Source organism: Pristiophorus japonicus, chromosome 13 (assembly GCF_044704955.1).
Source record: "Pristiophorus japonicus isolate sPriJap1 chromosome 13, sPriJap1.hap1, whole genome shotgun sequence".
Lineage (NCBI taxonomy): Eukaryota > Metazoa > Chordata > Chondrichthyes > Pristiophoridae > Pristiophorus > Pristiophorus japonicus.
In genome coordinates, this window is record NC_091989.1 from 6,794,879 (window position 1) to 6,820,809 (window position 25,931).

The window sequence follows — 25,931 nt, forward strand, 5'->3', positions numbered from 1 at the left end:
ACAATGCCTGGGTACTCATTGTGAAGTTCTCTGATGAACACCTCTCTGCCCATCTGGGACATGACTATTCGGTTTCCCCACAGTAGGCAATCGGCCTGAATCGAGAGTTCATCCTTGTGCCTATGAAATGGTTTAAATTCCTCAGGGCATGCCCCGTACGTGGCTGCCCAGTCCCCATTCAGGACACATTTCTTAACTAAAGACAGTAGCAGGTCTCTATTTGTCCAGACTTTAATCTGACGGGCTGTCACAGGTGAACCTTCGCTTTTGAAAGCTTCAACAGCCATGACCATCTCAGCATCATGCTCAGTTGCCCCCTCGATGATGGCTAGTGGGAGCCTGCTGAGTGCATCGGCGCAGTTTTCAGTGCTCGGTCTGTGCCGAATTGTGTAGTCATAGGCGGTTAACGTGAGTGCCCAACTCTGTATGCGGGCCGATGCATTCGCATTAATGGCCTTGTTGTCGGTCAAAATGGACGTTAGGGATTTGTGATCTGTCTCCAGCTCAAATTTCCTGCCAAACAGGTGCTGATTTTTTTAAAACTGCATATACACATGCTAGCGCTCCCTTTTCTACCATCCCGTAGCCCCTTTCTGCCTGGGACAGACTTCTGGAGGCATAATCTACCGGCTGTAACTGACCATTGGCATTCACATGCTGCAACACACACCCGACCCCATAGGACGACGCATCGCACGTTAACACAAGTTTCTTACACGGGTCATATAACGTTAACAGTTTGTTGGAGCATAACAAATTGCGGGCTCTATTAAAAGCTCTTTCCTGGCTGTCCCCCCAGACCCATTCGCAACCTTTGCATAGGAGCACATGTAGTGGCTCTAACAGCGTGCTCAATTTGGGAAGAAAGTTACCAAAATAGTTCCGGAGCCCCAGGAACGAACGCAGCTCCGTCATGTTACGGGGTCTGGGTGCTCTCTGGATCGCTTCCGTCTTGGACGCAGTAGGGCTGATCCCGTCTGCTGCTACCCTCATCCCCAGGAATTCTACCTCTGGAGCCAAGAAGACGCACTTCGCCTTTTTCAGTCGCAGCCCTACCCGGTCCAGTCTGCGTAGCACCTCCTCCAGGTTGTGGAGGTGTTCTTCAGTATCGCAACCCGTGATAAGGATGTCGTCTTGAAAAACCACCGTCTTTGGAATCGACTTGAGGAGGCTTTCCATATTTCGCTGAAAGATCGCGGCGGCTGAACAAATCCCGAACGGACATCTGTTATACTCAAACAACCCCTTGTGTGTCGTGATGGTGGTCAGCTTCTTCAACTCACTCGCCAGCTCCTGGGTCATGTAAGCTGAGGTCAGGTCCAATTTTGAAAAAAGTTTGCCACCGGATAGCGTCGCAAAGAGGTCCTCCACTCTCGGTAGCGGATATTGGACTTGGAGTGACACCCGATTGATGGTGGCCTTGTAATCACCACATATCCTGACGGACCCATCCGCCTTGAGCACCGGCACAATCGGGCTCACCCAGTCACTGAATTCGACTGGCGAGATGATGCCTTCCCTCAGCAGGCAGTCCAATCGGCATTCTATCTTTTCCCGCATCACGTACGGCACTGCTCTGGCTTTGTGGTGCACTGGCCTGGCGTCCGGGTTAATATGAATCACTACCTTGGCCCCCATGAAAGTGCTGATGCCGGGTTGAAATAATGAGTCAAATTTGTCCAGGACCTGTGAGCATGATACTCGCTCCACAGAAGAAATTGCATTGACATCGCCCCATTTCCAGTTCATGACAGCAAGCCAACTCCTCCCCAGTAGTGCGGGACTGTCCCCCGGGACAACCCAGATTGGCAACCTGTTCTCCGAATCTTTGTGGGTCACGACTACCGTGGCACTGCCTAGCACCGGAATGATCTCCTTTGTCTATGTCCATAGCTGTGTGTCAATTGGCAATAATTTTGGCCTCCTAGTCTTGGACACCGACAAACTTTCGAACTGTTTGATACTCATCAGGGACTGGCTGCCCCCCGTGTCTAGCTCCATTAATACTGGGATGCCATTGAGGAGCACTTTCATCATTATCGGTGGCGTCCTGGTGTATGAACTGTATATGTGCTCCACATGAATTCGCTGAACTTCAGCTTCCAGCGATTTCCCCCAGTATTCATTTGGCCTCGTAGGGCTTACATCGGGCCCGTTCTCCTCGTACATCAACCTGTCTGCAGGCTTCTTGCACATACGCGCCATGTGACCGCTGACGTTGCAGTTTCTGCAGGTGTATTGCTGACACCTGCAAGCTCTGGCTGGGTGTTTGCCTCCACACCTCCAGCATGAGCTGGAGGCCCCGTTGTTGGAAATAAAAGGTCCATTACCAGTCGATCGTCTCTGACTGTCTCTGTAACCGTCCTTAAGCGCACCATTAACAGGTGTTGATGGCCCCATTACTGACCGCATTGTCCATTGCGATGGCATGAATCATCGTTCAGCTAGCCATTGTCTCTGTTGAAATTCCCCTTTGGGTTCGACTACATGCTGGGGCATGTCCGATTGCCCTTGTCTGCCTAGAGAACTGTGTGCCACGTTAACAATGTTGACTCCCTGGTCGTTTGCCGCATTTGAGCCAAGATTTTTGTCATACATCATTCTGGTCTCTTCCTCCCCTGAGATAAATGTCTGGGCTATCAGAGCCGCCGCTTTCAAGGTCAAGTCTTTGGTCTCAATCAGTTTCCTGAAAACCCCAGCATGCCCGATGCCCTCAATAAAAAAGTCTCGCAGCATCTCCGCTCTGCATGCATCTGTGAACTTACATAGGCTCGCCAGTCGCCGGAGGTCTGCCACGAAGTCTGGAACGCTTTGCCCTTCTCACCGCCGGTGCGTGTAAAACCGGTGTCTCGCCATGTGCATGCTGCTCGCCGGTTTAAGGTGTTCTCCAATCAACTTACTGAGCTCTTCAAAAGTCTTGTCCGCCGGCTTCTCTGGCGCTAGAAGGTCCTTCATCAGGGAGTACGTCCTGGATCCACAAACCGTCAGGAGCTGAGTCCTGCGTTTGTCGGCCGAATCCTGTCCCAGCCATTCCTTAGTGACAAAACTTTGCTGTAGTCTCTCAATAAAGTCGTCCCAATCATCACCAACACAGTACCTCTCGTCTGTGCTGCTAGTGGCCATGCTCGCGTGGTTTAAATCGCAGTTTCTCGTCGCCAATAATATGTCCTTACTATACAGTATAAATACACACGAGGCCCTTACTTGAGAGAAGGTCACTCTGTGACCAGTTACCTTTATTACCAAGACCTCAAGTGATGAAGGTGGGTGGAGCTTCCCCTTTTATACCTGAAAGTCCAGGTTAGGAGTGTTTCCCACAAGTTCACCACCTAGTGGTCAATATTCATAAGGTGTACAACTTAGGTCAGCTTATACATGGGTTACAATGATAGTTGAATACATGACAGTCTGAACTGCCTGTTCTGCCTGGCCGTTGGATGCGGGCTTGAACGGGGCCAATGTGACGTGTTTGATCCCATTGCGGGTCATGAATTCCTTGAATTCAGCACTGGCGAATGCACGGCCCATTGTCGCTGACGAGGACATCAAGCAAGCCGTGCGTGGCAAACATGGCTCATAGGCTTTCAATAGTGGCCATGGATGTGCTTACAGGCATTGTCGCACATTCAATCCATTTTGAGTAAGCGTCCACCACAACCAAAAACATTTTGCCTAAAAAAGGGCCCGCATAGTCCACGTGGATCCTCGACCACGGTTTGGAGGGCCACGACCACAAAACCTAGCGGTGTCTCTGTGGGTGCATTGTTCAGCTGAGAGCAAGTGTTGCACTGGCGCACGCATGACTCTAAATCTGAGTCGATGCCAGGCCACCACACGTGGGATCTGGCTATGGCTTTCATCATTACAATGCCTGGGTGGGTGTTGTGCAGTTCACATATAAACGTATCTCTGCCTTTCTTGGGCAAGACCACACGATTGCCCCACAGCAGACAGTCCGCCTGCAGGGACAACTCGTCTTTGCGCCTGTGGAACGGCTTAATCGCCTCCTGCGACCAGCTCCCATGGAGGACAGTTTTTTTTACCAAAGACAGTAAAGGATCCTGGCTGGTCCAGGTCCTGACCTGGTGGGCCATAACAGGGGACCTTTCGTTCTCGAATGCCTCCATGACCATGAGCAAGTCCGCTGGCTGTGCCATTTCCACCCCGATGGTGGGCAATGGCAGCCGACTGAGAGCATCTGCGCAGTTCTCTGTGCCCGGTCTGTAGTGGATTATATAGTTGTATGCCGTCAGCGTGAGTGCCCATCTTTGGATGCGGGCAGAGGCATTGGTATTGATCCTTTTGCTCTCAGAGAACAGCGATATGAGCGGCTTGTGGTCAGTTTCAAGCTCAAACTTGAAGCCTAATAAGTACCTGTGCATTTTTTTACCCCGTAAACGCACGCCAGAGCCTTTTGTTCAATCATGCTGTCGGCCCTTTCGGCCTTGGACAACTCCTGGACACATAAGCGACCGGTTGCAAGATCCCCGATTCATTAGCCTGTTGTAACACACACCCGAACCCATAGAACGACGCATCGTAAGCTAGCACTAATCTTTTACAAGGGTTATACAGGACAAGCAGTTTGTTTGAACACAACAGATTTCGGGCTTTCTTAAAGGCAGCATCTTGTGAATTCCCCCATACCCAGTCGTCTCCCTTGCGCAGTAGCGCATGTAGGGGTTCTAGCAAGATGCTTAACCCAGGTAGGAAATTACCCAAATAGTTAAGGAGTCCCAGGAACGCCCACAGCTCCGTCATGTTCTGTGGTCTCGGCGCGTTCTTGATGGCCTCCGTCTTGGCATCAGTGGGTCTGATGCCGTCTACCGCAATTCTTCTTCCCAAGAACTCAACCTCCTGCGCCAGGAAAACACACTTCGAGCGTTTCAACCTGAGCCCTACGCGATCCAACCGACTAAGAACCTCTTCCAGATTCTTCAAGTGCTCAATGGTGTCCCGACCTGTAACCAGTATGTCGTCCTGGAAAACCATGGTGCGAGGAACCGACTTTAGCAGGCTCTCCATGTTCCGTTGGATGATTGCCGTGGCCGACCGAATCCTGAACAGACCTTTGTGCATGTTGATGCAGGTGAGGCCTTTCAAAGACTCCTCCAGCTCCTGCGTCATGTAGGCTGAGGTCAGGTCCAGCTTAGTGAATGTCTTTCCTCCAGCCAGGGTCGCGAGTAGGTCGTCTGCGTTGGGTAGTGGGTACTGGTCCTGTAGCGAAAAACAGTTCATCGTTACTTTATAGTCCCCACAAATTCTAACCATGCTGTCCTCTCTAAGTATCGGGACAATCGGACTGGCCCACTCGTTGAATTCCACCGGTGCGATGATGCCTTCTCGCTGCAACCTGTCCAGCTCAATTTCCACTTTCTCGCGCATCATGTACGGTACCGCCCGAGCCTTGTGATGGATGGGTCACGTACCGGGAACCAAATGGATCTGCATTTTCGCCCCCGAGAAGTTTCCAATACTTGGCTCAAACAACGATGGGAACTTGCTCAGAACCTGGGCACATGAGGCATCGTCGACGGACGAAAATGCTCGGATGTCGTCCCAGTTCCAGCGGATTTTTCCCAGCCAGCTTCTGCCAAACAACGTGGGGCCATCCTCTGGCACAATCCACAGCGGGAGTTCGTGTACTGCTCCATCATAGGAGACTTTGACTTCTGCACTGCCAATTACAGGGATTAGTTCCTTGGTGTAAGTCTTTAGTTTGGGGCTGAGCTTGGGCCTTTGTGCCTTTTTGCCCCACAGCCTGTCGAAGGCCTTTTTACTCGTTATGGACTGACTTGCCCCCGTGTCCAGTTCCATAGAAATTGGAATACCATTCAGTTCAACTTTCAACATTATTGGTGGACATTTTGTAGTGAATGTGTGTACCCCGTACACTTCTGTCTGATCCCCAGTGGATCGATCTTCCTCTGCAACGTGGTGGTTTGCAAGGTTTGCAGCTCACCTGCACAGTCATTGGAGGCGTCCCATTGTTCTGCAACCATTGCACGCATAGTGCTTGAAGCGGCATTGATGGGGCCGATGATCACCTCCACAACGCCAACAAGGTGTTAACTGCCTCACATTAACGATTGATGGCGGACTCTGGGTCATCTGAGGTCGGGCAGCAGCAGCCGGCGTGTACGTTCTGCCGTGTATATTTCTGCACGAAGCCAACGTTACTTTATGCACAGTACTGGCCGGAATTTCTTTACTCTGCGAAATCTGTTTGGTGTTGTCGCTGGTGGACATAAATGTCTGGGCTATCTTTATGGCATTACTTAGATTCGGAGTTTCTACAGTCAACAATTTGCGAAGGATTGTCTCATGGCCAATGCCCAGTACAAAAAAGTCTCTCAGCATTTGTTCTAGGAATCCCTCAAACTCACAAGGTTTGCAAGGCACCTTAGTTTGGCGACATAGCTCGCCACTTCCTGGCCCTCTGATCGTTGACACGTGTAGAACCGATATCTCGCCATCAAAACGCTTTCCTTAGGATTTAGGTGCTCCCGGACCAGCGTACACAATTCTTCGTAGGATTTCTCTGTTGGTTTTGCTAGAGCTAGGAAGTTCTTCATGAGGTCATAGGTTGTTGCCCCACAGACAATTAGGAGGATCGCCCTTCGTTTGGCAGCGTTCTCGTCCCCTTCCAGCTCGTTGGCCACGAAGTGTTGGTCGAGTCTCTTCACGAAGGCCTCCCAATCATCTGAGAACTTCTCCAGGATACCAACTGTTCTTTGCATTTACGCACGGTTGTTCGTTACCTCGTTGCCAATTGGTAAGCTCATAATAAAGGATGAAACTGAGTACTGTGTACAATGAGCAAGTGTGGCCTTAGCTCTTTTAATAAGACTCCAGAGTGCAGGTACCTCGTGGGTGGCCTGCTTATATACCGTGCTCCCAAGGGATGCTGGGATCCCTTGCGACTCTAACAGGGTAGGCCCTCTGGTGGTGATTTGCTACAGGTTGCAAGGGGTTAAATACATAACAGGGTGGTGTTGACACGATGGGATATAGGACATGATCGGTGATAGAATAAATGAATGTTAACAATGGAGTGATTGAATGGAATGCTCGAGCACCACCAGTATTTTCGAGATAATGGTCTTGGCAGAGCTCAGAAACGTGACAGCTTGTCATCTCTTGTTTGATGTGAAGTAAAATATGGAGATGCCATTATTTAGATGAAGCTGCCATCAGCAGGAATAGGGTACCACCATTACAACCCATTGTCTAGACAGAGGACTTCTGCTCCTCACCGTGTTCACGGGACGGAAGCCTCTTGCTATTGCTCGTGAAATCATACAAATTTTTTTCAGGTTTCATTAGAAATAGCAAGCACAGGGAAGCCTCCTTGCTATGTTGACAATATTACTCACATGTAGGGATCAGAGGAACCTTCCTTTGAAGGCAAATGTACTGTCGGAGGGATGTGGGTGGCCCAGAGGATTATCACTGCCGAGGGCCCAGGGGCAGCACGGGCCCAGCCCACACTGCGATATGTGTGTGCACTAGGTCCGTGCAGCAGAGCTGGTCTCCAGTTGTCCTGGTTAACCCTTGCCACTGGACCAAGACCTCGCTCTGTCAAGCCCGTGTGGTGGCTGGTGTGCAACGGCCACCCCACGTTAAAAAAATCCACCCACAGGCATCTTCCACCCTTCAATTGGAGTTCAGAACTGGAACATTGGGTCCTTCATCGAAATACCTGTGAACTCGTGAAAGCAAATCATCCTCGTTCGAGGGACCGCCTATGATAATGATGATGATGATCTCACTGCAAGAACTGATGACGTTATTAAAGGGTGTTTGGTGGATTTAAGTGTCAGATAGCCCTTAGAACTTAGATTCATGTGCAGTATTTACAAATGTTTGTTTGTTACTACTGACAGTGAAAAGAAATGAGAAACTCACCCATCCACCACCTTCAACACGCACTCCCTCCACCACCGGCGCCCCCTGGCTGCAGTGTGTACCATCTACAAGATGCACTGCAGCAACTCGCCAAGGCTTCTTCGGCAGCACCTCCCAAACCCGCGACCTCTACCGCCTAGAAGGACAAGGGCAGCAGGCGCATGGGAACACCACCACCTCCACGTTCCCCTCCCAGTCACACACCATCCTGACTTGGAAATATATCGGCCGTTCCTTCATCGTCGCTGGGTCACAATCCTGGAACTCCCTCCCTAACAGCACTGTGGGAGCACCTTCATCACACGGACTGCAGCGGTTCAAGAAGGCGGCTCACCACCACCTTCTCAAGGGGCAATTAGGGATGGGCAATAAATGCCGGCCTTGCCAGCGATGCCCACATCCCGGCAATTAATTTTTAAAATCCTTTTTATGTATTTCCAAGCTATTGAGCAGCTTGGTAGATTAAAACTACTCCAAACAGGATAATTTGGAGTAGTTTTAAGTTTTCCATGTTCAGCAGTAAAGAAAGACTTGCATTTATATAGCACTTTTCACAAGCGCCGGACGTCCCAAAGCACTTTACAGCTAATGAAGTACTTTTGGAGTGTCGTCACTGTTGTAATGTGGGAAACGCAGCAGCCAATTTGCACACAGCAAGCTCCCACAAACAGCAATGTGATAATGACCAGATAATCCGTTTTAGTGATGTTGATTGAGGGATAAATATTGTCCCAGGACACCGGGGATAACTCCCCCTGCTCTCCTTCGAAATAGTGCCATGAGATCTTTTACATCCACCTGAGAAAGCAGACGGGGCCTTGGTTTAACATCTCATCTGAAAGACGGCACCTCCGACAATGCAGCACTCCCTCAGCACTGCACTGGAGAGTCAGTTTAGATATTTTTGTGCTCAAATCCCTTGAACCTACAACCTTTTGGTATCAGAGGTGAGAGTGCTACCCACTGAGCCACAGCTGACACTGCTAAGAGCAGAGGGTAATAACACGTTTTGTGCATTACCTTTATTACCCCTTTTATCTGTGGATGGCAGGAAGGTGCTCAAGTTGTTCATTACCCATTGTTTAAAAGAGCACTGCTTTGAAGGCAACTTTGGCCATTTTTCATCATAATACTCTCAAAGGGGTGTGCTGTTATTAGCTATGGAAACATAGAAACTATGGCCCCAAGTTTCCACATGATTTGCTCCTGATTTTTAGGAGCAACTGGTGTAGAACGGAGTATCTTAGAAATCGGAATTCTCCACATTTAGTTTGCTCCAGTTCTAGTCAGGTAGAACAGTTTCACTTTGGAACAGAATTTTTTTTTCAAAAGGGGGCGTGTCCGGCCACTTACGCCTGATTTCAAAGTTTCGTGAGTGAAAACTTACTCCAAACTAACTTAGAATGGAGTAAGTGAAGATTTTTGTACGCTCGAAAAAACCTTGTCTACACTTCAGAAAATCAGGCGTAGGTTACAAATTCGGTGTAGGGAACGTGGGGGAGGGGGAGGGGGGGGAAGGGAAGTCATTAAATTCTACAATCAATCCTTAGTTATACTTATACAAATATTATACAAATAAATCCAACCTGAATAAAAATTTATAAGCAAAGAAAAGATTAAATAAACCATGTTCCTACCTGTGTGAAAGTGCTTCAGGCAGGCCTTTCATGTTGGAGACAGGCAGCGGTGTGGCGTCAGTGTCTCGATGGCAGCGGCAGCAAGCTTCGAGCTGAGCTGCGGTGCTTGAGGCAGGCCTTCATTCTCTTCGTGGCTGGCCGCGAAGAAGCAACACCGGACGGACCCAAGGCCATTCGGCCATGAGATATCAGCGGCGTCAGTGGCTGGCCGGCAGCCGAAGATACAGCAGCAGCCTTCGAGCTGTGAGGGGGACTGAGGCCATTTGGACAGGGAGAGGCAGCCACAGAGACAGTTTTATATTTAAATTTGCAGAATGGGTGCTGCATTGTCAACACCACGTATTATGCAATGGTTCGCCATCAATTCACTGCATAGGAGAGAATTGATTAGAGCTCACCGCACCAGGAACGTCGTAGCCCGTAGGTTGATGGGCAGGAGACCTTACCCACGTCGACAATATCGAACCAGGCGCTCGTACCTGGACATGAACGAGGTTGATTGTGTGGAAAGGCTGCGTTTTCGCAGAGAAGTTGTCACTGAGATCTGTGATATGGTGAGAGCAGATTTGCAGCCCAGAAGCAGAAGGACAACTGCCTTGTCTGTTGAAGTGAAGGTAACAGCTGCACTTTCTTTCTATGCCTCGGGATCGTTTCAGGCTACAACTGGAGATGTGTGCGCCATCTCTCAATGTGCAATACATGCCTGCGTTTACCAGGTCACGGCTGCACTGTATGCGTGGAGGAATGACTTCATCAATTCCTCAATGACCGCACAAGCGATCCATGAGAGGGCTGTGGGCTTCTTCAGGATTGCCGGCTTCCCACAGGTACAGGGCTGCATTGATTGTACCCACATAGCCTTGCGAGCACCTGTGGAAGATTCCGAGCAGTATAGGAATAGAAAAGGTTTCCATTCTATCAATGTGCAGCTCGTGTGTGATGACAAGCAGCGCATCATGTCAGTCGATGCGAGATACCCTGGCAGCACCCATGATGCGTTCATCCTACGCGTAAAGCGTTATACCTGACATGTTTGAGCAGCAGCCAGAAGGGCAGAGCTGGCTACTGGGAGACAAAGGGTACGGCCTGACCACCTGGCTCATGCCACCCCTACGCATGACACGGACAGAAGCTGACCATCAATATAACATGGCGCACATTGCATTGCACAGCATCATTGAGAGGACCATTGGCATATTGAAACAGCGATTCTGATACCTGGACCATTCTGGAGGACAGTTGCTATACTCTGCTCAGATTGTCGGTCACTTCACTGTTGTGTGCTGCATGCTTCATAACTTAGCCACCATGAGGCAGCAGGAGCTGGTAGTGGAACCAGAAGACCCACGTGAGGGTCCAGTGCCTGATGATAGTATTACGGAAGAGCAGGATGTGGATGATGACGATGATCAGGAAAGCATGCAAGTGCCTGATGCCGGAGCACGAGGTCAGAGGAGGGCTGTCCATCATGCTCCTTTAACAATTGCTCGAGTCTTGCGCCAGCAGCTCATCCGTGAACGCTTCAACTACTGATGCCTGAGGGCTCTGCGACCACTGTTGCGCATGGACATGTTTATTCTTTGCAGTTGTTCCTACGTTGTGTTGTGTTAATGGAAGATGATTCAGTTTTAATGAAAAAATATTTTATTGAAAAGTTAACGTCACTGTAATAAAATATTTGTTGTATCAAACTATACTTTTTAATATGACTCTTGAAGATCACTTAAAAACTTTAAGATGTAAAGTTACAAAACTTACAAAACAGTTTCATTGTGAAAAATCTTACACTCTGAAGAACACTTAAACTTCAGGATCACTTTTTAGGTGCAAAATTAAATAAGATACAAAAACATGTGAGAGCATTTACACTATAAGATCACTTAAAAACCATAAGATCCCTTATAAGTTGTAAAGTTACAAAACTTACAAAACAATTTCAATTTGAAAAACGCTACTACAGCTACATCAAGAACAAGAACAAAAGCAGCAAAGAAAGGCTGCAACCATCTCTCATCCATATCTCAGTGAATGTTCACTTCCTCATGGGGGTGTCATTTGATTGGCGGGGTTGTGTGCCCTTATTGCAGCAGCTACCTCAACCAGGCTCTCCCTGACGGCTTGTGCCGTCGATTACACTCCCTCGGACATTCCCTCCCTAAGTTCCCGTGTCATTACTGCTATTTTTCCCGTCAGGACCGTCACCTCTTCACTGACTGCATTGACACCACCGATGAGTGATCGGGTAAGCTCATTGGTCTCCATACCCAATGCCACAACCTGAGTCGCATCTGTTGCACGCTGCATCTCAGGAGAGGGTGTCTCCAATCTCCTTCTCCTCTGCCTGGGTCTGCCTCGCGGCACCACTACACTGGGAGGCGCGGGCTGGGACGGTGGGGCGCTCAGTGTTGCAAGTGGCACCACTACACAGGGAGGCGCGGGCTGGGACTGTGGGATGCTCTGTGTTGCAGACGGCAGAACTAGAGGGAGAGGCTCGGGCTGGAATGGTGGGATGCTCTGTGTTGCAGACGGCAGAACTAGAGGGAGAGGCTCGGGCTGGGACTGTGGGATGCTCTGTGTTGCAGACGGCAGAACTAGAGGGAGAGGCTCGGGCTGGAACGGTAGGACGCTCGGTGTTCCAGACGACAGCACTTGACGACAGCTGTGGGCTGGGATGTTGGACGAATGGGTGTAAACTGCTCCATGATATCAGCAGCAACACTGGGACCCGAAGCGTCGGAATCAAAACCATAGTAGGTGTAACCAGAACCTATGCGAGAGGGAGGCGGAGGCTGGGACGGTAGTGCACTGACTGTAGAATGCTGCATTATACCAGCAGCACCACTGGGACCCGCAACATCGGAAGCGAAACCATGGAAGGTGGAACCAAGACCTCTGCTAGGGGTTGAAACTCTGATGCCCCTTGATGGGGGCTCATAAACATTAAATTGGAAGCTCTCCCCTGCAGATATTTCAGTCATCGCTGCCATCATCCAGTCTGGATCGTCCACAGCTGGTTGTACTGGTTCTTGTTCTGTACCCTCAGGGTCCTCAGGATTGGCAGCAGCAGCATCGTCATCATCGTCATCATCATCATCGTCATCATCATCATCATCATCATCATCATCAACATCATCATGTTCTGCAAAATACATCAGAACAGTCCAATGTTTAACAGCAAGGGAGGAGGCCGGGTGGGTGGTATGAGTACTCTCACACATAGCAGGCCAGGCAGCAGGTTGATTTAAAGGGCCACGATGCATTTTCAGGACTTGCCCTCTTCCTCGCGTGCGGGCCCAGCTTGTGCTGTACCGATTGCTTTTCTCCATGTACGACTCATCATAGCGGCTACCCTCTGTTCCAAGGATGTCAGTGGATGCAGATTGGGCACGCCTCCTCCTGTCCGAGTTGCCTCCCTTTTGTTGTGGGCCAATTTCTTCTGCAAAGAGTAAAATATAACTTTTTACAGAGTGTGTCAGTCTGCAAGGTGGGACATACAGATAGCCAGGTTACAATTACGATTAAATTAAAAATGGGAAATACTACTTACACTAACTACTTGACCAAGGTCGTGCCATTTCTTTTCACACTGACTTCCAGATCTCCTGGTATGCACCACTGCGCAGTAATCTTCTGCAACTTGGTTCCACCGTTTCTTCATTTCTTTTGGTGGCACTTTTATGCGACCTCTGTTGCTGGTATCTAGCTCCTGCCATCTCTGCTCAATTACATTGACTAATATCTCCACTTCCTCATGCAAGAAATTCTTTGTTTTTGGTGAACGTTGATCCATTGCAAAGTTGAATTGGCACTCTTATTTCTCCAAACACACAGTCCTTAATTTGCATGCACCAATGCAGCACCGGTTCTGCAAGTTTAGCAGTGAAAAGCTGAACTCACTGATTTCAGCAGGTGATTAATTCAGCAGTGCTGCTAAAAGCACTCCCTCACACACAGAAATATTTAAAAAAAATTAAATTACAAGCCTTTGCAGGGGTCCAAGAAACAAATCTTCACTTTTTCTGCAGTATTTTTAAAAATGGCCGAGTGCCAATGTTTGTGTGAGACTGCGCGTGCGCGCACGCTCCAACGCGCACGCGCAGGGTTGCCGGCACCACGAAGGCAAATTTAAATTGTACCTGCCCCCTGCTGCTTAGAAAATCAGCGCGAGTGTTAGGCTCCGCCCCCTGCTGCGAAGAGTGCACCGCGCCAAGCAGACATCGAGCTCCAAGGAGCTTGAGAATATCGGATTTTGTTTTAGGCGCAGTTTTCGGCGCCCAGCTCGGAGGTGCGCCGTTTTCGCCGCGGCACGAAACTTGGGGCCAGAGAAAATAGGTGCAGGAGTAGGCCATTCGGCCCTTCGAGCCTGCGCCACCATTCAATAAGATCATGGCTGATCATTCCCTCAGTACCCCTTTCCTGCTTTCTCTCCATACCCCTTGATCTCTTTAGCCGTAAGGGCCATATCTAACTCCCTCTTGAATATATCCAATGAACTGGCCTCAACAACTCTCTGCGGTAGGGAATTCCACAGGTTAACAACTCTCTGAGTGAAGAAGTTTCTCCTCATCTCAGTCCTAAATGGCTTACCCCTTATCCTTAGACTATGTCCCCTGGTTCTGGACTTCCCCAACATCGGGAACATTCTACCCGCATCTAACCTGTCCAGTCCCGTCAGAATCTTATATGTTTCTATGAGATCCCCTCTCATCCTTCTAAACTCCAATGTATAAAGACCCAGTTGATCCAGTTTCTCCTCATATGTCAGCCCAGCCATCCCAGGAATCAGTCTGGTGAACCTTCGCTGCACTCCCTCAATAGCAAGAACGTCCTTCCTCAGATTAGGAGACCAAGACTGAACACAATATTCCAGGTGAGGCCTCACCAAGGCCCTGTACAACTGCAGTAAGACCTCCCTGCTCCTATACTCAAATCCCCTAGCTATGAAGGCCAACATACCATTTGCCTTCTTCATCGACTGCTGTACCTGCATGCCAACTTTCAATGACTGATGAACCATGACACCCAGGTCTCGTTGCACCTCCCCTTTTCCTAATCTGCCACCATTCAGATAATATTCTGTCTTCGTGTTTTTGCCCCCAAAGTGGATAACCTCACATTTATCCACATTATACTGCACCTGCCATGTATTTGCCCACTCACCTAACCTGTCCAAGTCACCCTGCAGCCTCTTAGCATTCCCCTCACAGCTCACACCGCCACCCAGTTTAGTGTCATCTGCAAACTTGGAGATATTACACTCAATTCCTTCATCTGAATCACTGAACTGAACCCTGCGGCACTTCACTAGTCACTGCCTGCCATTCTGAAAAGAACCCATTTATCTCAACTCTCTGCTTCCTGTATGCCAACCAGTTCTCTATCCACGCCAGTATATTACCCCAATACCATGTGCTTTGATTTTGCACACCAATCTCTTGTGTGGGACCTTGTCAAAAGCCTTTTCAAAGTCCAAATACACCACATCCACTGGTTCTCCCTTGTCCATTCTACTAGTTACATCCTCAAAAAATTCCAGAAGATTTGTCAAGCAGGATTTCCCCTTTCATAAATCCATGCTGACTTGGACCAATCCTGTCACTGCTTTCCAAATGCGCTGCTATTTCATCCTTAATAATTAATTCCAACATTTTCCCCACGACTGATGTCAGGCTAACCGGTTTATAATTACCCGCTTTCTCTCTCTTTTTTAAAAAGTGGTGTTACATTAGCTACCCTCCAGTCCATAGGAACTGATCGAGAGTCGATAGACTTTTGGAAAATGATCACCAACGCATCCACAATTTCTAGGACCACTTCCTTAAGTACTTCACTTAAAACACAGTCATGTCTATATTTGCCCAATAAAGTGGACTAACATAGCCCCCCCTCCCCACCATTACCCTCTCACCTGCATCAACTACTATAGGTATGATCCATTCTTCTATTGATATCTTATTCTGCCCCAGTGAACTTACAGAAAACAGGTGAAAGTAAAATAAAACTCATCTTTTCCTCAATATTGTAAGGTGTGTGTGTGAGCTCAGTGTGTCTCACCTCAGTGCTTCTCACAAGAACATAAGAAATAGGAGCAGGAGTCAGTCATTCAGCCCCTCGAGCCTGCTCCGCCATTCAATATGATCATGGCTGATCTTCGGCCTCAACTCCACTTTCCAGCACTATCCCCATATCCCTCGATTCCCTTAATATCTAAAAATCTATCGATCTCTGTCTTGAATATACTCAACGACTCAGCATCCACAGCCCTCTGGGGTAGAGAATTCCAAAGATTCACCACCCTCTGAGTGAAGAAATCTCATTCCTAAATGGCCGACCCCTTATTCTGAGACTATGCCCCACAGCTCTGGACTCCCTAGCCCGGGGAAACACCCTTTCAGCAGCTACCCTGTCCAGCCCTTTATGAATTTTATATGTTCCTGAACTCGTGCCTCATTTCGAACTATTTTCCTTGCCCCTATTTTAGGCGGTGAACAAAACTGGGACTAATTCATATTCATCTCCAGCGGAAAATATCCTCTTAGGGGCAGTGCATTTCGTCATATGTAAACTAACTAGGTTATTCTTACAATGGGAGTGCGGTGAACATGGAGACTTTATTTCACTTAATTTGGCACTTCCACGTGAAACAAGTCCTTCAACAGACATTCGAACATTTTATGTAACTTTCAGCAACATGGTTATCTCGCCTGTGGAGGGAGAGAGGATGCTTATCCTCGTGGGGGAATCTAGAACTAGGGGGCATAGTTTCAGAATAAGGGGTCGCCCATTTAGAACGGAGATGAGGAGGAATTTCTTCTCTCAGAGGGTTGTAAATCTGTGGAATTCTCTGCCCCAGAGAGCTGTGGAGGCTGGGTCATTGAATGTAGTTAAGGTGGAGATAGATTTTTGAAGGATAAGGGAATAAAGGGTTATATAAGAACATAAGACCATAAATAGGAACAGGAGTCGGCCATTTGGCCCGTCAAGACTGATCCGCCATTCAATAAGACCGCGGCTGATCTGATCATGGACTCCTATTTCTTATGCTCTTCTGTCCACTACAATGTTCGAGACGATGATGATCGCGGGGAGCATTGTCACAGGGAAATAAGAACTCGTGCTGGTAAGTAATTGCTGCTCCAGGCACATTCTGCGATTTCATTCTCCAGATTCCCCGAGCAACATTCACTTAGCAAATCACAGAATTACCGAAAAAAGGAATTTTGTTTCGCGAAGGGAACGAGCGCGTGCCATTGTGCCTTGCAAAGAAAAATACACGTATTTAAATTCAGCTTTTGCCGCGCAGACCTGTGGCAGACTGCACCGGTGGAAAGCTTTCATTTCAAGCTTTATCGCAAGTCATTGTAATGCTGCAGGAGCAACGTAAAGAAAGGTGCATTTGTCATGTATCTTACATTATTATATATAACTGTATCCTAACATGCTATACATGACTGTAATAAGATATGACCTGTAACCACCAGCATACCTTACCACCAGGGGTGCACTTGCAAGAGACAGGTATATAAGGACAGGTCTCAGGCAAGTGCAGCATTCCAGAGCTGTGAAATAAAGGTGCAGGTCCAGAGTGACCTTGACTTCACTACATGCCTCGTGTGAATCTGTACTGAGGGGACAGGACTTTACAGTGGCGACGAGTTACGGGATTACAGAATTCACAGAATGGCGAACAACGGATCAGATGAAAAGTACAATGCTGGAGACAATTGGGAGGACTTTATAGAAAGGCTCCAGCAAAGCTTTGTAACCAAAGACTGGTTGGGCGACGATAAGGCAGACAAGAGAAGAGTCCATCTCTTGACCAGCTGTGGCTCGAAAACATACGCTTTAATGAAGGATCTGCTGGCACCCGAGAAACCAGCAAGCAAGTCGTTTGAGGAGTTGAGCACACTGGTAAGAGACCACCTGAAGCCAGCGAGCAGCCTACACATGGCCAGACACAGGTTCTACAACCACAGATGCTGTGTGGGCCAGAGCACACCCGACTTTGTGGCGGAACTTCGGAGGTTGGCTAGTTTATGTGAGTTCTCCGATGAACTGAGGAGAGAAATGATGAGAGACTTTTTCATTGAAGGAATAGGCCACGCAGGCATATTCCGAAAGCTCATAGAGACCAAGAACCTGACCTTAGAGGCAGCAGCACTGGTTGCACAGACATTCTTGGTAGGGGAAGAAGAAACGAGGTTGATTTACACTGCAGGTACGACAACTAAAGAAATATTGGAACAAGAAGTTCGCAGCATTAAACAAGCTGCTACCCCCACACACAGACAAAACCGGGAAAACAGGTTCTCGACAGCAGGCAGTGGCGCCAGAAGCCATCAAGGGCCACAGGAACGGCCGTTCACACCTCATCAACCCACAATACGAGCAATCAACTACAAACTGAGAGAAGCTCAAGAGAGATCAGCCAAACGCAGTTCATTCTTTGGGAACACTTTGAACAATGGAAGCGGTCTGTGCTGGAGGTGTGGGGGTGGGCACTCGTCAAAGGGATGTCGATTTCAGCAGGCTGTTTGCAGGAACTGTGAATATACAGGGCATTTGGCCCGCATGAGCAAAAAAACGGCAGCTCGGCTGGTATACGAATCGGATGGGTCGGAAAGCGGACCAGAAGACGGTGGGGACAGTACCCGGGACACCGATGTACAGCGGGTCAACACGATCAATGGCCACTGCTCCTACAACAGGACGCCTCCTATAATGATGAGGGTCCTACTCAACGGGATACCTGTCAACATGGAGCTGGATACGGGAGCGAGTCAATCTCTAATGGGCGCTCAACAATTTGAACAACTGTGGCCGCATAAAAGAGACAGACCAAAACTCACAAGGGTTGACACCAAACTAAGGACCTATACGAAATAAATCGTACCAGTCCTCAGCAGCGCCATGCTCTCTGTCACACACAAAGGGACAGTGAACCGACTTCCCCTGTGGATTGTCCCCGGAGACCCCCCAGCACTGCTGGGGAGAAGCTGGCTGGCAAAACTAAACTGGAAATGGGATGATGTCCATGCCATGTCATTAGAGGAACGGACCTCCTGCTCAACAGTTCTAAAGCGATTTGAACATCTCTTTCAGCCAGGTGTGGGCACTTTCAAAGGGGCCAAAGTCAAAATCTACATCACACAGGATGCTAGACCGGTCCATCACAAGGCCAGAGCTGTACCCTATGTGATGAGGGAAAAGATTGAACACAAACTAGACAGGCTTCTGCGGGAAGGTATTATATCACCTGTGGAATTTAGTGACTGGGCAAGTCCCATCGTCCCAGTCATGAAGCCTGATGGATCCGTACGAATCTGTGGGGACTACAAATCAACCAAACCAGGACCAGTACCCGCTGCCCAGAGTGGAGGACTTATTTGCCACATTGCCTGGAGGTAAACTTTTCTCAAAATTAGACCTCACATCTGGGTATATGACGCAAGAATTGACCGAGGAATCCAAGCTACTCACCACCATCAACACACATCGAGGCCTTTTCATGTACAATCGATGCCCATTCGGCATCAGGTCGGCAGCTGCCATATTCCAGCGCAACATGGAGAGTCTGCTCAAGTCCATCCCGGGGACGGTTGTATTTCAAGACGACATACTTATCACGGGCAGGGACACCGACTCCCATCTCTGTAATTTGGAGGAAGTACTAAAGCAGTTGGATCGGGTAGGCCGACGAGTCAAGAAATCTAAGTGCCTGTTTCTCGCACCCGATGTTGAATTTTTGGGCAGAAGGATTGCCGCTGATGGAATCCGCCCAACAGAGTCCAAAACAGAAGCAATTCGCCTGGCACCCAGGCCCCGGAATGTGTCAGAACTGCGCGCCTTTCTCGGGCTACTCAATTACTTTGGGAACTTTATGCAGAACTTAAGCACGCTGCTGGAGCCTCTCCACGTGCTACTCAGGAAGGGGTGCGATTGGTTTTGGGGGGATGCCCAGGAACGCGCCTTCAATAAGGCACGCAACCTTCTGTGTTCCAACAGTGTTTTGACTTTCTTTGATCCAGATAAAAAGCTAGTTCTTACATGCGATGCGTCAGTGTATGGGGTCGGGTGCGTTTTGCAACATGTCAATAGTGCGGGCAAGTTACAACCCATAGCTTATGCCTCAGGTCACTTTCGCGGGCGGAGCGCGGGTATGGAATGGTAGAGAAGGAGGCGCTCGCTGGCGTGTATGGTGTCAAAAAGATGCACCAATACCTTTTCGGGGCCAAGTTCGCGTTAGAAACCGACCACAAGCCCCTCACGTCCCTCCTATCCGAGAGCAAGGCAATAAACGCCAACGCCTCGGCGCGAATTCAACGGTGGGCACTCATGCTGGCATCCTACGACTATACCATAAGGCACAGACCAGGCACAGACAACTGTGCCAACGCGCTCAGCAAGCTACCCCTGGCGACCACGGAAGGGTCTGACGAACAGGACTGTGAGTTAGTCATAGCAATCAATGCCTTTGAGTCCACAGGTTCGCCCATGACGGCTCGCCAAATCAGAGCCTGGACGGCCAGCGACCCCACATTATCCTTAGTAAAAAGATGTATCCTAACCAGTGACTGGGCAGAGGCTCGTGATGCCTGCCCCGAGGAATTAAAACCCTTTCACAGGCGCATGCATGAGATATCACTACAAGCAGAATGCCTGATGTGGGGCAGCCGAGTAGTCATGCCTCTGCGAGGCAGAGAGGCAGTTGTCCGGGAGCTCCACCGCGAGCACCCGGGGATCATTCTCATGAAGGCCATAGCCAGATCCCACGTCTGGTGGCCTGGTATTGACGCGGACTTGGAGCTCTGCGTCCGAAGGTGCACCATTTGTGCCCAACTCAGCAATGCCCCCAGGGAGGCTCCCCTGAGCCCCTGGCCCTGACCTACCAAACCGTGGTCGCGGGTGCACATAGACTATGCGGGCCCATTCATGGGCAAAATGTTCCTCGTAGTTGTAGATACATTTTCAAAGTGAATCGAATGCACCATTTTAAACTCGAGCACAACCTCCACCACTGTGGAGAGCCTCGCAACCATGTTTGCAACGCACGGAACCCCTGACATATTGGTCAGTGACAATGGTCCGTGCTTCACCAGCGCAGAATTCCAAGACTTTATAATTGACCACAGCATAAATCATGTCAAGACGGCACTGTTCAAGCCGGCCTCCAACGGCTAGGCGGCGAGAGCAGTGCAAATCATTAAACAAGGCATGCTTAAAATCCAAGGTCCCACGCTGGTCGCCTGTTGCGACTGCTGCTGGCATACAGATCTCGTCCGCACTCATTGACTGGGATCCCCCCCACGCAACTGTTGATGAAAAGGACTTTAAAAACAAGGCTCTCATTAATCCTCCCAGACATGCACAAAATCGTTGAGGCAAAGCACTGGAAGCTGACCGAGTACCATGACAGAAATTCGAGGGGGAGATGGAATGAGATAGGGGACAAAGTGTTTGCGCTAAACTATGGCAGGGGTCCCAAATGGCTTGCAGGGACAGTAACAGGCAAGGAAGGAAACAGGCTACTGGCAGTACAAATGGACAATGGCAAAACCTGCCGGAGGCATGTAGACCAAGTCAAAAGCAGATTTACCAACAACACTGCGGAACCAGAGGCAGACTACAATGTGGAACTCGCACCACACCTGGTGGACAGACAGAGGGAACAACCTGAGGAAAGGGCAATCCCAACAGACAGCCCAGGCGAGTCAACAACAATCACACCAATCGAAACAGACAGCCCAGGCAAGATACCAGCAACCACACCCAAAGAAAAACAGACACCAAGGCAAACAACTGAACCACAACTCAGACACTCCACGCGAGAGCGTAGAGCACCTGAGAGACTGAACCTATAAAGACAATAAGACCTTGGTGACAGACTGCACCGGTGGAGAGCTTTCATTTCAAGCTTTATTGCAAGTCATTGTAATGCTGCAGGAGCAACGTAAAGAAAGGTGCATTTGTCATGTATCTTACATTATTATATATAACTGTATCCTAACATGCTATACATGACTGTAATAAGATATGACCTGTAACCACCAGCATACCTTACCACCAGGGGTGCACTTGCAAGAGACAGGTATATAAGGACAGGTCTCAGGCAAGTGCAGCATTCCAGAGCTGTGAAATAAAGGTGCAGGTCCAGAGTGACCTTGATTTCACTACATGCCTCGTGTGAATCTGTACTGAGGGGACAGGACTTTACAGCATTAAACTGATGGAGTAGGTCATTGCTGTACGCGGGAAAATAGCTTCATGTGCAATGGGCGGTGTCTCTAATCAATACAATTGCATTGATGTCCCGGCAGCCAATCACCATGCATCAATATATGTTCTTTCTTAAAAAAAAACACTAAAGCACTTGGCAGTATTTTGCTTCGGTACTAAAGTACTTTGTTATGCTGTTTCCAAATAGCTTAGTAGTCAGCAGTTGTAGCATGTTGTAAATCTTCGAAGGCAACTCCCAAACCCGCGACCTCTACCGCCTCGAAGGACAAGGGCAGCAGGCGCATGGGAACACCACCACCTCCACGTTCCCCTCCCAGTCACACACCATCCCGACTTGGAAATATATCGGCCGTTCCTTCATCGTCGCTGGGTCACAATCCTGGAACTCCCTCCCTAACAGCACTGTGGGAGCACCTTCACCACACGGACTGCAGCGGTTCAAGAAGGCGGCTCACCACCACCTTCTCAAGGGGCAATTGGGGATGGGCAATAAATGCCAGCCTTGCCAGCGACGCCCACATCTCAAAAACGAATGGAAAAAAAAAGTTACTGGATAAATTCATCTGCTCAGTCCTGTGTATTTGCAATGTGTGTCTTTTGTGGAGTTTGTTCAAAAATGGGATTTTTCAAAAGCCCAGCAACCAAATAGAAAGGGAGCACAAACAGAAAGAAAATAATTTCAATCGCTGTTTCATTTGTGGTATATTCCCCAGCAATCAGTTACTGCTGTTGGGGGGTTGGGTGCGGGAGAGGGGGGATTAAATTGTGGTATAGCATCTGAAGAGTTATGGCTACTGACCTACAGGTCCTTCATCAATATAATCAAGTTAAAACTGAGATGAGGAGAAATTTCTTCTCTCAGAGGGTTGTAAATCTGTGGAATTCTCTGCCCTAGAGAGCTGTGGAGGCTGGGTCATTGAATATATTTAAGGCAGAGATAGGCAGATTTTTGAGCGACAAGGGAGTAAAGGGTTATGGGGAGCGGGCGGGGAAGTGGAGCTGAGTCCATGATCAGATCAGCCATGATCTTATTGAGGGGCCGAATGGCCGACTCCTGCTCCTATTTCTTATGTTCTTATGTAAGTCAGCTGTGCCTGTCGTCAAAGCAACTCCAAACATAGAGTCATTACGGCACAGAAGGAGGCCATTCGGCCCATCCATGCCAGCTCTCCATACAGCAATCCAGTCAGTCCAATTCCTCCCGCTCCCTCCCCGTAGCCCCTGCAAGTTTATTTCCCTCAAGTGCCGATCCAATTTCCCTTTGAAATCATTGGTCTTCTCCACTTCCACCATCTTCTGGAACCTGCGAGTTCCAGAGGTTCTGCACAATAGTCGGAGCAATCAAGAATTCTAAGGCAGATTGGAGGAGGTTACGGTGGGGCACGGACATGAAGAGCTTTAAGCCCAAGGATGAGAATATTAAATTGGGGGTGATACATGAGGAGGATTTGGTGCGTGATTGGGTACATACAGCAGAGAGTTGGATGAGCTGAAATTCATGGAGGCTGGAGGATGGGAGGCCAGGCGGGAGATAGTTGAAATAGTTGAGTGTGAAGGTGACAAAAGTCATGGATGAGGGTTTCAGCAGCAGATGGGCTGAGGCAGGGTGGAGGTGGTCGATGTCACAGAGGTGGAAGAGGTCCGTCTTTGTAAGGAAGTGAAAGCGGGGTCAGATGCTCAGCCCACAGGATGTCAAGGTTGCGAACAGCCGGGTTCAGCCTGAGGCAGGGGAGGGGAGGGGAATGGAATCAGTGACAAGGTATGGACCCTCAAAGCCTCCCTGATAAAGTGCAGCATCCCCACCGACACCTGGGAGTCCCCGGCCAAGGACCGCCCTAAGTGGAGGAAGAGCATCTGGGAGGGCACTGGGCACCTCGAGTCTCGTCGCCGAGAGCATGCAGAAAACAAGCGCAGGCAGCGGAAGGAGCGTGCGGCAAACCAGACTCCCCACCCACCCTTTCCCTCAACCACTGTCTGTCCCACCTGTGACAGGTACTGTGGTTCTCGTATTGGACTGTTCAGCCACCTAAGAACTCATGTCAAGAGTGGAAGCAAGTCTTCCTCGATTCCGAGGGACTGCCTATGATGATGATGATGGATTTTGTGATCGAAGTAAAAGGCAATGGCTTCACTCATCCCAATGCATAGCTGGAGGAAATAACAGCTCATCCAAGGCTGGCTGTGGGACACGCAATCTGACAGCACGGAGGCACTGAAGGGGTCAAGCGAGATGGCGGAGACGTTAAGCTGGGTACCATCAGTGTTGGCTGAAAATATTGTGCTGTGTTTTCTGGGTGAGAATAGATGTGTAAATACATCTATTAATAATAAAGACAGGAATTTGAAAGAAGTGTTTGAAGTGATGATACAAGGATATTGTCAACAGTGATTTCCAACCAATACCATCCGTGGCAGGGTACAAATACACAGAGAGGGTTTCTTTCAGCCTTTCTTAAAATGGACCAATTTTCCCCAGTGATTTGCGGCGTTTTTTTGGAGCAGGCTGCTTTTTTTGGCCTAAGTTAAAAATCCACTGTTTCCCCGATCAATTTGCACCAGCGTAACTCAGTTCGTTACGATTTTTTTAGGTACATTTTTTTTTCAGCCAAAAACATGCCACCCGCACCAATTCTGGCCATTTAGGCAAGTTTGTCCAGCTGAGAGTTACTCCAGTTTGCTTAGGCCAGCGTATGTGGCCTCTGCAGAAAAACCTTCCCGAGAGTTAAGGTAATCGGCGCAGGTAAGGTAATCGGCGCAGGTAAGGTAATTGGTGCAAGTATGGTAATCGGCGCAGGTAAGGTAATCGGCGCAGGTATGGTAATCGGCGCAGGTAAGGTAATTGGTGCAAGTATGGTAATCGGCGCTGGTAAGGTAATCGGTGCAGGTAAGGTAATCGGTGCAGGTAAGGTAATCGGTACAGGTAAGGTAATCGGTGCAGGTAAGGTAATCGGTGCAGGTAAGGTAATCGGTGCAGGTAAGGTAATCGGTGCAAGTATGGTAATCGGTGCAGGTAAGGTAATCGGTGCAGGTAAGGTAATCGGTGCAAGTATGGTAATCGGTGCAGGTAAGGTAATCGGTGCAGGTAAGGTAATCGGTGCAAGTATGGTAATCGGTGCAGGTAAGGTAATCGGTGCAGGTAAGGTAATCGGTGCAAGTATGGTAATCGGTGCAGGTAAGGTAATCGGTGCAAGTATGGTAATCGGCGCTGGTAAGGTAATCGGTGCAGGTAAGGTAATCGGTGCAAGTAAGGTAATCGGTGCAAGTATGGTAATCGGTGCAGGTAAGGTAATCGGTGCAAGTATGGTAATCGGTGCAGGTAAGGTAATCGGTGCAGGTAAGGTAATCGGTGCAGGTAAGGTAATCGGTGCAAGTAAGGTAATCGGTGCAGGTAAGGTAATCGGTGCAGGTAAGGTAATCGGTGCAAGTATGGTAATCGGCGCTGGTAAGGTAATCGGTGCAGGTAAGGTAATCGGTGCAGGTAAGGTAATCGGTACAGGTAAGTGCAGCAGATACCCGGACAGCAGCAGCAAGAAAGGTAAGAGAGAGGGGGAGAGAGAGGTGGGGACGGGGTGGGGCCTTTTGGGTGTAGTTAGGTGCGGGGACCGGGAGGGAGGAGGCCATTTGGCCTGGGCTAGGAGCAGGGAGCGGGACCGGTAACGCACTCGGGGTTGGGGGGTGGCGGGGTGGGGGGGAGCTCGAACTGGACTGGCACAAGCAAGGGGCTCGGGGCGGGCTAGGCAAGTAGACCGGCAAGCCCTTCAGCCAGTGCTAGGGGCGGGGAGCAGGCCCTGCTTTAATAATTGGAGGTAAGTTGCTGCAATATATTTTAATGTGTTTTTAAGTTGATGCAATATGTTTTAATGTGTTTTTAAGTTGATGCAATATATTTTAATGTGTTTTTAAGTTGATGCAATATGTTTTAATGTGTTTTTAAGTTGATGCAATATATTTTAATGTGTTTTTAAGTTGATGCAATATGTTTTAATGTGTTTTTAAGTTGATGCAATATGTTTTAATGTGTTTTTAAGTTGATGCAATATGTTTTAATGTGTTTTTAAGTTGATGCAATATATTTTAATGTGTTTTTAAGTTGATGCAATATGTTTTAATGTGTTTTTAAGTTGATGCAATATGTTTTAATGTGTTTTT

General features: G+C 48.8%; 1 protein-coding gene across 1 annotated transcript in view; it reads right to left on the reverse strand.

The window, feature by feature from the left end:
* The window catches only part of camk1da (calcium/calmodulin-dependent protein kinase 1Da), a 602,900-nt gene that overhangs the window by 367,002 nt on the left and 209,967 nt on the right, over nucleotides 1-25,931 (reverse strand). The gene's annotated exons all lie outside the window — the stretch shown is intronic.